This window comes from Gopherus evgoodei, chromosome 9, assembly GCF_007399415.2.
Source record: "Gopherus evgoodei ecotype Sinaloan lineage chromosome 9, rGopEvg1_v1.p, whole genome shotgun sequence".
Lineage (NCBI taxonomy): Eukaryota > Metazoa > Chordata > Testudines > Testudinidae > Gopherus > Gopherus evgoodei.
Window position 1 is genome coordinate 108,631,534 of NC_044330.1, and position 12,592 is coordinate 108,644,125.

At 43.4% G+C, this 12,592-nt stretch overlaps 1 protein-coding gene across 9 annotated transcripts in view; it reads left to right on the plus strand.

Annotated features, from left to right (window-relative positions):
• Positions 1-12,592, plus strand: part of LOC115657755 (rho-related GTP-binding protein RhoG-like) — a 39,990-nt gene that overhangs the window by 14,355 nt on the left and 13,043 nt on the right. For 3 of the 9 annotated variants that reach the window (XM_030575932.1, XM_030575933.1, XM_030575938.1), the window contains exon 1: positions 7,148-8,093. The exons of 5 other annotated variants lie outside the window; for them this stretch is intronic. The gene's annotated coding sequence lies outside the window, so the exon portion shown is untranslated. One more of the 9 variants, XM_030575936.1, reaches the window with a different exon arrangement.

A 12,592-nucleotide genomic window follows, 5' to 3' on the forward strand; every position in this document is an offset into this window, starting at 1 on the left:
CCATCTAAGCTACTTACTGAAGCAATAGCAAATTTGTTAGTCTCTAAGGTGCCACAAGTACTCCTGTTCTAATAGCAGAACAGATACCCCTAATTCTGTTAAGTCATATCCCAAACTTAATGCCTCATGGAGAGGAACGAACAATGACGTCACAAACCAATCCAGGAATAAATTATTGGATATCCTAAATGTATCAGCCAAGAGGAAGTGTGAGGCCTTATCTGGGGACAGGAGCAGCCTATATTATGGGCAGCAATAACTGCACAATAGTTAGGGTTGCAGCATGATCTCTATTAAGGACTGAATTCTGTAGCTTCTTTAAAATTAATATGCACAGTCTGATTTATAGTGGAATGCCAGTTTCCCCATTTTAAAATGATAAAACTTCCCCACCTCTTCCTTACAATACTTCTGTGAGGGTAAATTAGTTGTTTTTGAGGTGCTCAGATACTACAGTGATAGATGATGTATAAGCACCTAGATCAGTGACACTCTTTTGAGCTCTCCCTCTCCCTGCAATACACACACAAGTTTTAGTATCCTGTTTTGGCTCAAAGTGGCCTGACAAACCTTTTTTTAACTCTGAGGTGGATTGGCAGGGAGCACTGAAGAGCTGATTTTTGTCCTTTCTTGGAGGACAGGGGGAGAGTATCCCACTTTCACCGTCATCCTCTGCTCTGGGGCGGTGCTGTCCGAGAGCACGTGGGCCTGCTGACCAGCATTTGTGCTTTAATTAATGGTCAGTATTGACCATGCTTCAATTACTGCAGTCCTGTCCTGGAGCCAACTTACATTGCATAACTAACTATAATCACCATATCAGTGTACCATGGGGAAGGTTGTGTGGGAAGTTTATTCTCTGATCCTAAAATCTATGAATCTACTATAGGCAGATATGAGGAAGGATTGAAAACATGCGATTGTTTGTGTTGTTTCACAGATTTGAATTCCAGCATTCATCTTCATGCTCTACTGCTACATTCACTGTTAGGTATAGCTGTATTGAATGATCTAAGAATTAGTTGGAGCATCTTGGCAGAGCTTTTGCTGTGATATGAAAAGAGGTGCATGTATACTTTCAGAGATCAAGTATACCTCGTTTCAGTGCTGAATTTTGTCTGTTGTCCATAGAGGTGAACAAGTGTGTCTTACCTTGGGGTTGTCAGCAGTCTGGCTGCATACATGAAAGTGGTCTCCATGGTTTAGTGAGGGTTAAGTGAAGCATCGCTAACAAGACAGAGTTAATAGTTATGAAAAAAAAATCTAATGAGAATCCAGCAACTCATAACTCAAGTATTTCTTTAGAAGGCAAAGGAGTACAAGAAGTGAGTAAATTCACATATCTTGGTAGTAGCATGCAAGCCAGTGGGGATGTCCAGATGGAAATAATGTCACAAATTGGCAAGCAACAGCTGCATTTATCCTCTTAACAAGATTTAGTTATCGAAAATCTACACTTTTAAAATCAAACTATGAATCTTCAACTCAAATATTATTTCCAACTGACATATGGAGGTCAAAACCGGAAATCCCTCTAAGGTACAGTCAGTTATCCAAGTGCCTTGGAAAGCAAATACCTTAGGAAAATACTCTGTTAAGTGGAATAAAATCCAAGATTTGTCAGAATTCACAACCCCTTATCTCTAAAGTAATCCAGAAAAGATGGAAATATCTGGGACTTGTTAAAAATGAAGCCAGAGTGTCTTCATGGCAGGCATGCCATTGGGCAGCTCGAGTAACATACCAAAAGGGCCATCCAAAAGAGAGTCTGTATTAGGGGGATTTACTATGGCTGTATTTCCGCAGTTTAGGCTAATAATTTATACTTCCAAATGAATGTGCAGGTATCCTAATGGGGGAGGGGGTATTGTTCATGAAATATCCAATTAACTCTGTATTTCCTGGCCTTCATAAGCTTGATTTGATTTTCTTGTAATGATAACATTTCTCAAGGGTATGTGGTGTGACAGACCCAAGCCAGTGGGGTGCAGGAGTCTGGTAGAGGGCAAATATACTGGTCACTGGGTGAGTAGTTTTCTGTTCCCTGAGTGACCAGAGCAGGATCTGCAATAGAGTAGTCAGGAACTTGCTAGAACCAATTAAGGCAGACAGGCTGATTAGAATACCTGCAGCCAATCAAGGCAGGCTAATCACGGCACCTGGGTTTTAAAAGGAGCTCTCTTCAGTCAGATGGGGAGGAGCCAGAGGAGAGGAAGTGTGGGTGAGGAGCTGGGAGCAAGAGAAACAAGGAGCTGAAACTGAGAGGGTGTGCTTCTGGAGGACTAAGGAGTACAAGCGTTATCAGACACCAGGAGGAAGGTCCTATGGTGAAGATAAAGAAGGTGTTGGGAGGAGGCCTTGGGGAAGTAGCCCAGGGAGGTGTAGCTGTCACACAGCTGTTACAAGAGGCACTATAGACAGCTGCAAATCCATAGGGCCCTGGGCTGGAACCCGGAGTAGAAGGCGGGCCCAGGTTCCCCCCAAACCTCCCAACTCCTCCTGTGTCTGATCAGGAGTTGATCCAGACTGTGGGGGAGATCACTGAGGTGAGCAAATCTGCCAATAAGCGCAGGACCCACCAACGTAGAGGAGGAACTTTGTCACAGTGGGGAGACCTCATCTGAATGTTTCCTCATTTTTTAATGTGTAATATTGGGGATTTCAAGTCCCATGTTCTGGGAACGGAAGGCATGTTGTACAGCAGCATCACTTAACACTCCATCTTAATGAAAGGTTTTGTGAGTGAATAAAATATGCCCAATGTATCAGGAAAGCTCTCAGCGGTATCAGAGGTGCTGAAACTTTAGAAGAAAGAAAAAGACAATTCTGCATCTGTTCACATTTGGAAGGTTATCTTCAGAATTGTAGTGGTTAGAACCTTTATTAATGAAAGGTTAGTTTCTGCAGAAATTAATGGTATAGACTCTCCAGCTTATCAGTGACAAATTCTTAGGTCACTCATGAGTAATCAAATAAGACAAGCTGTGTAGGTAGAGAAAATAATTAAGGTTATTGAAAATGTAAAAATAAATGAAATAAGAAATTAGACTTCGCTATTTATGGGGCATTCTTGTAGATTATTTTGATGTTTCCAGATCTTCACAGCATGTCTCCCATCTCCATGTCTGCTATTTTTCAAAGCCGTAATTTCTGCACTTAAATATCTGTAACTGGGGAATTGAAGATACTAGTAACAATCAATGGCATATAATTTATATTGGTAAACCCTTTGGTTTTGGCCTGATCTATCCCCTGCCCCCAATTGGAAGATGTACAGAAAGTGTAAACCATTCCATTAACGCCTTCCCACCTCTGCTATATTAAAAGACTATTAAGTTGCAAATGGAATCTCTAATCATCTAGAACAGGGGTGGGCAAACTTTTTGGCTTGAGGGCCACATCGGTTTTCTGAAATCGTATGGAGGGCTGGTTAGGGGAGGCTGTGCCTCCCCAAGCAGCCAGGCATGGCCAGGCCCCTGCCCCCTATCCGACCCCCCTGCTTCTTGCCCCCTGATGGCCCCCCTGGGACTCCTGCCCCATCTCCCCCACTGCTCCCTGTCCCCTGACTGCCCCCTGCTGCCCCATCCAACCCCCCCTGTCCTTCCTGACTACCCCCTGGAACTACTGCCCCATCCAACCTCCCCTTCTCCCTGTTCCCTGATTTCCCCCTGCCACCCCATCCAACTCCTCCTCTCCTTGCTCATTGCCTCCCCCTGGAACCCCTGCCCCCATTCAACCCCCTGTTCCCTGCCCTCTGACGCCCCGACCCCTATCCACACCCTCACCCCCTGACCACCACCCCAAACTCCCCTGCCCTTTATCCAGCCCTCCCTGCTCCCTTACTGTGCTGCCTGGAGCACCAGTGGCTGGCAACACTACAGCTGCACTGCCCAGAACACCAGGACAGGCAGCTGTGCTGCCCAGCTGGAGCCAGCCACGCCACTGTGCGCACAGAGCACTGGATCAGGCTGCGGCTCTGCAGCTGTGCTGCAGCCCAGAGCATTGCACTGGTGGCGCAGTGAGCTGAGGCTACGGGGGAGGGAGGACAGCAGGGGAGGGGCTGGGAGCTAGCTTCCTGGGCCAGGAGCTCAGGGGCTGGGCAGGAGGGTCCCACGGGCTGTAGTTTGCCCACCTCTGGTCTAGAAAGCCAAAGTTAAGGCGCCTGAACAACTTCAACTCTGCCCTTGGTGCATATGCATTATGATGGACTCAGATTACATGATCACATAGTACTTTTCCCAAAAGGCTGCTGCATTCAGTGAAGAGATTAGATATGCTTCATGAATAAGGCAGCTTTTTAATATTTATATTATCATTGTTCAGTGTGTGGGCCATATGCTTAATGCACTGCTTGCCATGCAACCCTTGTACTGAATGAGGTGGAGCCTGCAGGTCCCGGTCACTTTAACAACATACTATCTGTCCCAGGCTACGCTGAGCCTGTAAAGCATGAATTCCACAAGTTCTTTCTTGTGCCACTAACAAAAATCTGTTATGAAGGCGACAATTGTCTGGGGCCTCTAAATGTCCAATATGCAGACTGGGTCATGCAGAGGAAAATAAATGTTCATATAATTAAAAGTTGCATCGTAAGGGCATAGGAGGGCCGTAGTAAGTTGCGCAGACAACATAAATTTGGCATTTCTAGCCTTCGGAGTGCTTTATTTTGCAATATTAATGTTCCTTTGAGGTAGTTTTTGGGATGGAATATTCCATGCTTGCTTTATTTATTTTTCTTTAAGAAGCTCTAAAACAATGACATAACATGCAGTTATTTGCTAGACACAAGTTAAATGCACTTTCCTGTACAATCTGGGCACACAATACAATTAAACCAGAATTCTTTTGGAGCCCTGGCTACTTCAACACATTCAGACCATACTTTAAATACGTATACCTTTAAAAAAATGAAATAAAACTTATGTACTAGTAGCTGAAAAGCTGGGTTGTTTCACAAGTACAGGGTATAAGTCATAAAGTAAAAATGACTGAGAACTCAAAAAATGTGTGTTGTCACTTAGATTTATGTTTTTTGGTAAGTCTGAGTGAGGGTATCTACTATGCTGATAATTTTTTATTGATTTTTGATGATGATGGTGAATGAAAGGTGTGCCTTGCCATGAGGGTTTATTATGCATACTAATTGTTGGTGGGTTGTGGTGGTGCTTTGTATCTGGGGGAGGTTGTGCTTGGAGAGCTGTTGATGGCAGCTAGGCCAAATGATCAAGCTATCTGTGCAATTGCCCTCAATAGCCAGTGAAATAGTTTTATGCAAATCAGTTGTAGAGTGGGGGCGGTGATTGGTTGTGATATCAGAGGTAACAGTAGTCTTATGACTCTTGATCTGTCATAAATACATGTCTTACTGTAGCTGTACACCACACAGGTGTAATTTGTAAAGTGAAAATGACTGAGAACTTAAAAACTGTATGGTCACAGATGTGAAACCCAGTAATAATTCATCCTGGTGATATTCTGAACATACTTGTAGCTGATTCCATTGCTTCATGCTGACTCTTCAGATATAATAGGCTTCAGTGTGACCCACAGTGACATTCCTGGAATTTTATCTATATAGGTGCACAAATCTAATGGAATACTGAGACTATCTCTCCAGTAATACCCTCCATTCAGTTTATATAAGCATTGTAGCAAAGAGCTTGGAGCACTGAGCCTGGTGCAAGGCCTGAACCAGAAGCTATGAAACAAAGTCAGGCCATGTGTTAAAATAGATGCTACAAATTCACTGTTGAGTACATGAACTTGGCAGTTATTAGTGTACAAGGCACTAGGTATATATGTAAATACATTTTAGAACGCTAGTATAGCTACACCCCAATCCAGTACAAGATAAGATAGTTTGACAGAACATTGAATAAGGGATCTTTGGTCTGAGATATCAGGGATAATGGGAGGTAACACATAGATGTCATGAAACACATAAGGTGGTACGAAAATTGTTTATTTCAGTTGTTTGTCTAAATGTTGGGGTATCTGTCAAAGGTTTCTGGTATGGCTGAGGGGACAGCAGAGATTGCTGCTGCTGACCGAGCCACTCCTTGCCACGGGGCACTCGTGTTAATGTAGTTGTGCAAGTTGTTATGACTGTGCCATGAGGGCAGTAAACCTGGCTGAGTGTCTTTGTCACTGAACTATGCCTGTTGCCTTTCTCTGTGAGTGACATGGAGTTCTACTGAATTAGCAGTCCGTGCCCTCTGTTAGTGTTGAAAATACTGGAGCTCCAAGGACAGAAGCACTGAGCAGTTGTAACAGCTTAGCAGCCCTGACAGTATTCCACAAGCACAATACTCATTGCTAATGAAACATGGACAGATTTAGTTTTATTCTTTTAACAAAACCCTCTGCATGTGTGAAGTATGTGTTTTTAAAATCCTTATATCTTGGCCATATCAAAATAGATTTTGAGCAGATGTCTGAAAGGTACCTTTGTGACTGAACAGTTATGTCCTGTTAAACGTTAGGTTTCTTCTACCACCTGCTGAAGTGCTAGTGATGTTCAGAAAGGTTGAACTTTTTTTCTAGCAGAAAATCTGTATTTTCCCTGAATGCCCACCCCTTCAACAACTGAACAGTTTCTATTCAAACTTTTCTTAAAAACTGCCTTTGGAGTGACAGCAAATGTTAACCTAAATAATTGTGACACAATTTTAAACTTATATGGGAGCATATAAAGTGGAAATGCTTGGAGAAACATTAATTGTACATGTTCCATCTATAATTAATATTGTGTCCCTTTTCTAGAGTCTTCTGTCTGAGGATTTCACTGCTTTAAAAAGTGAATGAATTGAGCATGGCAGCACCCCTGCGAGGCAGTGAAGACTAAACTCCATTTTACAGATGGGGAATAGATGTACAGAGAAGTTGTGTGACTTATGTGAAGTCACCCAGGAAATCTGTGGCAGTACTGGAGATGGAACCCAGGAGTCCTGATTCCTAGTTCTCTGCTTTAGTTACAAGATTATTCTTGCCCCTCAATGCTTGTAAAGGGGCTGTGTGAACATATGCTACCAACATCATACAATGGAAATCCATAACTTTGCATATAATGTTGCTACTCGTATTTCACGATGATATTAGTGACCACCAAGTTATTAGTTCTCAAATGATACCTCACAAGGTATATTTTGTACAAAGATTATTACAGTAATATATAGGATGTGAATACAGTGCATCCCGGTCAGAGAAACCCTTTTGGTCTCTCCTTTTTTACCCATTGCTTCTCCTTCCTTCCTACAATTGATAGTGCTCTTCCTGTGCTTGGAGAACACAGAGAGGAGCTAATCAAAATAATGGTTTTGTAGGATAACTATCATTGTACTCGGTGGGTACTAAGCCCTCCTCTTCTGCTCATAAGTATCCAAGGCTGCCTGGGGCCCTGCTCAAACTGTTTGAAGGGACTTTAATGAGGACTGCCAAATTTTGCCAAACAAGGCCCTCAGACAGTTTTAAATGCATGTTATTTCTGTTCAAAGCCAACCCCACTCTGTTTAAAAAGGTTGGCAACAAGAGCATTGTTGCAGGGGCAGAGCACAGGAGCAATAGCAACTCTAGCTACTAAAGAAAACAGCCAAAAAGAACAAATAAGGTCAATCTCCACACTGTGATAGTAAGATAACCCAGAGCACAGTAATTGGGTAAGTTAAAGATTCTCCCTGTCCTTTGTAATCATGTCCAATGCCTTGGGAATCCCTGACGTATATATGAGAGCCTTGCTTCTAATGTGTTAGCTATGATGAAGAAAGTGGGAGTTGCTCTTCACCTGAAAGATGATGCAGAACAGCCATAATTCTGGTCAGGGTGGCCCAAGACACACTTTCCACCATTAACTACATAAAAAAGGGGCAAGTAAAAAGGCCCATCAGAAAGTGAACAAGAAGTCACAACCTTTTCTCTCCCTTTTCTCTTTAAATTTTCCACATTTTTCTATTTTTCCTCTGACAGAGCCTTTCCAAAATCCAGGAAGTATAAAAAGTATGAGGAAACTCTCTAGAAAGTGCTGGAAGCACTCAAGTTCATTTTTCCTGAGAGGTGAACTCTTGTCTTTAGTGGAGTCAGAAGAAGGTCCCCAAGAGGTGTCTGTCTTTCCCCTCTCCCCCCGATATGTCAACATTGGGGTGAAATTACTCTGTCAGGTGATCTTTCTTGAGCGGTAACAGCTAATTTAGACCCCTTCATTTGTATGTACTGTTGGGATTATTTTTTCTAATATGTGTTACTTTGCACCAATCAACATTGAATTTCATCTGCCATTTTGTTGCCCATTCACCCCATTTAGTGAGATGCCTTTATAACTCTTCACAGTCAGCTTTAGACTTAACTATCTTGGCAAACTTTGCCACCTCACTGTTTATTCCTTTTTCTAAGTCATTTATGAATATGTTGAACAGCACAGGTCCCATTACAGGTTGTTGGGGAACCCTGAAAACTGATGGTTTAGTCCTACCTTTGGGTCTTATCTTTTAACTAGTTACTTATCCATGAGAGGACCTTCCCTCCTATCCCCTGGCTGCTTACTTTGCTTAAGAGACTGATGAGGGACCTTCTAAAGGCTTTCTGACAGTCCAAGTACACTATCTGCACTGGATCACCTTTGCCCACATTCTGGTTGACTCCTTCAAAGAATTCTGATAGATTGGTGAGGCGTGATTTTCCTAAATAAAAACCGTGTTGATTCTTCCCCAACATATTGTGTTCATCTATGTCTGATAATTCTGTTCTTTACTATAGCTGCAACCAGTTTGTCTGGTACTGAAGTTACATTTATCAGACTGTAACTGCCAGGATTGCCTCTGGTGCCCATTTAAAAAAATAGGTGTTATGTTAGCTATCCTCCAGTCATCTGGTAGAGAGGCTGATTTAAGCAGTAGGTTATGTACTACAGTTTAGTTGTGCAGTTTCATACTTGAGTTCCTTTAGAACTCTTGTGTGAATACCATTTGGTCCTGGTGACTTAGTACTGTTGAATTTCAGTTTGAGGCATCACTAGAGGAGATTTTTGGAACAATCTGGGACAGTTCCTCACGTTTCACCTAAAAAGAATGGCTTGGGTGTGGGAGTCTCCATCATGTGCTCTTATGTAAAGAATTAATTTAGTTGCTCTGCAATGGTCTTGTCTTCCTGGAGTACTCCTGTAGCACCTTGATAGTCTCGTGACCCCACTGATTGTTTGGCAGGCTTCTTGCTTCTGATGTACTTAACAAAAATTTTGCATTTAATTTTTGTCTTTTTGTTAATTGCTCTACACGTTCTCTTTTGGCCTGCCTAATTTATACTTGTCAGAGTATATCCTCCTTTCTGTTTTCCTCAGTAGGATTTGACTTTCAGTTTTTAAAGTATGCCTTTTTGCTTCTATCTGCCTCTTTTATTCTGCTATTTAGCCATGGTGGCATTTTTTTGGTCCTCTTCCTTTTTTTTTTTTTTAATTTGGGATATACATTTAGTATGAGCCTCTATTATGGTATTTTGAAATAGTTTCCATGCAGCTTGCAGGCATTCACCTTTGACTGTTCTTTTTAACTTCTGTTTAACCAGCATTTTTGTGTAGTTCCCATTTTTGAAGTTAAATGCTACTTTGGTCTCTCCTCCCGCCTCCCTCTCCCCCCCAAGGATGTTAAATTTAATTACATTATGGTCATTATTATCAAGCACCTCAGCTATAGTCATCTCTTGGACCAGATCCTGTATACCACTTTGGACAAAATCAATAATTGCCTCTCCCCTTGTGGGTCCTAGGACTAGCTCCTCGAGAAGTAGTCATATCCTGCTGCTTCTTCCATGTTTTGCAAATTGACTTTTCTCTATATTCTTACTGCTAAAACTTTTGCTCTAATTATCTCCCACCTTGATTTTAACCAATTCCTTCCTCTGTCCTTCCAGATGTACGCTACCTTACATCCAAAACATTGCCACCAAAATTACCATTCTACCTTGTAGATCCATGCAGATTGCCCTCACTGAATCCCTCTATTAGCTTCCATCACTCACTGTATTCAATTTAAACTTCCCATCCTTGCCTTGAAAGCCAGGCACAACTGTCCTAGCCTGCATCTTGGATTTCACTTCATAACTCATACCTCTTTTGCCATACCAGTGCTGCTAGTGTTAGATCTAGGCTATATTGCAAACTTATGTCAGAAAATCCACACTCCTGTGTGATGCAGTTATACTGACCAAACTCCTGGTGTAGACAGTGCTATGTCAATGGGAGGGCTTCTCCTGTTGACATAGTTACCACCTCTCAAAAATGTGGCATAGGTAGTGTTTTCACTACAGTGGCACAGCTGTACATCTGTGATGCTGCAATGGTGCGAGTGTAGACAAGCCCTACATGTCTCCTCTTGATAGATTTCTCATATTCTTGTCTCCACATCTTCCATGCTGTCACGTATGCACAAAGCTTCCTTCCCATCCTGTTCTCTTCCCTTCTCGCTTAAATCCCTCCGAAAGATTCATTTTCAGGGCCACCAAAGCAAATAAATATCTAAGATGAATCCCCTCATCTGGGTCCCGCTGTCCCTCTTGTCATCTCTTTCTGACTGTAAGATTTTCTGAACTATGAAGTGTCTTCATACTTCTATCATGTACAGCACCATGCACACTTGTGGTTAAGAAATAATAAATAAGAGAAATAAAATTACCCACCCAGGTAGAAGTCACTTCCCTTGACAAGTTGGATTCTGGGTCCCTGATGTGTGAAGGTTTTGAGGGTTTTGTTGGAGTCCTGAAAAACCTCCACAAGAAAATGATTGTATATTTAAATCAGTGATACTCAGACCTCAGTGGTTCGGGAGCCAAACTAGTGGTCAACATTACCCAAAAGAGCCATATTGGTTTGAATTCATTGTTTCACTTACTAGAGCAGGGGGCTTCAACCTTTCAGAAGTGGTGTGCCGAGTCTTCATTTATTCACTCTAATTTAAGGTTTCGTGTGCCAGTAATACATTTTAACCTTTTTAGAAGATCTCTTTCTATAAGTCTATAATATATGACTAAACTATTTTTGTATGTAAAGTAAATAAGTTTTTTTAAATGTTTAAAAAGCTTCATTTAAAGTTAAATTAAAATGCAGAGCCCCCTGGACCAGTGGCCAGGACCTGGGCAGTGTGAGTGCCACGGAAAATCAGCTCGTGTGCCACACGTGACCCCGACACAGTGCAAGGGCTGGGCCTGCCCCAGAAATGCCACGGGGCCCTGCCTCTCTGTGCCAGGCACACCAGGTGTGGCTGGGTAGGCTCAGCCCAACACGATTCAAGTGTGGAGGGATCCAGATGTGGGGTGAGAAGTTTCTCTGTGGGGTAATCTGGGTTTGGACAGCTCAGTGGGAGATCTGGAGGCACAGGGGCTCATTAGGGGTTCCGGGTGCAGGGGCTGCAGGGGATCCAGGTCATGGTGGCTGGGCTCAGCGGGGGAGCCTGAGTGTGGGAGATGGGGTTTGGCGAGGTGGGGTGTGTGGGTGTGGCAGCTCAGTAGGGGCGTCCGGGTGCTGGGGGAGTGCGGCTCACTGGGGTGGGGGCCTGGGTGTGTGTGGGCCTTGTCAGAAGGGTCCATGTGTAGGGGCATAGGGCTTGTCAGTGTGACGGTTTGATGGACCTGCTTAACGGGGGAGCCCCAGATACTGCCAAGGGGACGCCACATGCTGGGCTCCTGCTTCCCGCCGGGATTCTCCTATCTTTTCTTCTCCATTCTCCTCCGCTCCCTCCACCCTCTCATCCCCCTTCCCTCATTTCCCCCACCCCCTCTTACCCAATCCCACCATGGGCACTCACTGTTCCACAGAAAATAGGAAGGGTTCCAGCACACAGAAAGGGAGCACAACTGGCACTAGGACCCAGGAGGCTGCATTCAGCTGCTCATGTAACCCCATGTGCCCCCCGCTTTGCCTCCGTTTGGAGGGCAGTTCCCCTCCAAAAACTGCACCCATGGTCGTATCCCCACCCCCCTGCTCACATGGCTTCCCTTTGCTTCCCTGTCGTTTTCTGCAGGGAAAAGCAGGAAATCTGCGGGGGCACAATCCCACAGAATCTCTGCAGGAATACAGTATGTTACAAGTGGCTGCAGCTGTGTACATATGCCACAAAAACTTGTGGGGTAAATTGGTTACCATCTTGAGGACTGTATTTTAATAAAGTACATTTTGGGTCCATCCTTGGGCTGCGTATGCAATGAACCAATTCAGTCAGGGTGAATGGCCCATTCCCAACAGTTGACAAGAAGGTGTGAGTATCAACAGAGGGGAAATTACTTTTTGTAGTGTCCAATCTTTATTCAGGTCTGATTTGATGATGTCACGTTTGCAAATTTAATTCTAGCTCTGCAGTTTCTCGTTGAAGTCTGTTTTTGAAGTTTTTTTGTTGAACAATGGCCACCTTTAAGTCTGTTATTGAGTGTACAGGGAGATTGAAGTCATATCCTGGTTTTTGAATGTTACAGCTCTTGATGTCTGATTTGTGTCCATTTATTCTTTTGTGTAGAGACTGTCCGGTTTGGCCAATGTACATGGCAGAGGGGCATCACTGGCATATGATGGCATATATCACATTGGTAGATGTGCAGGTGAACGAGTCTCTGATGG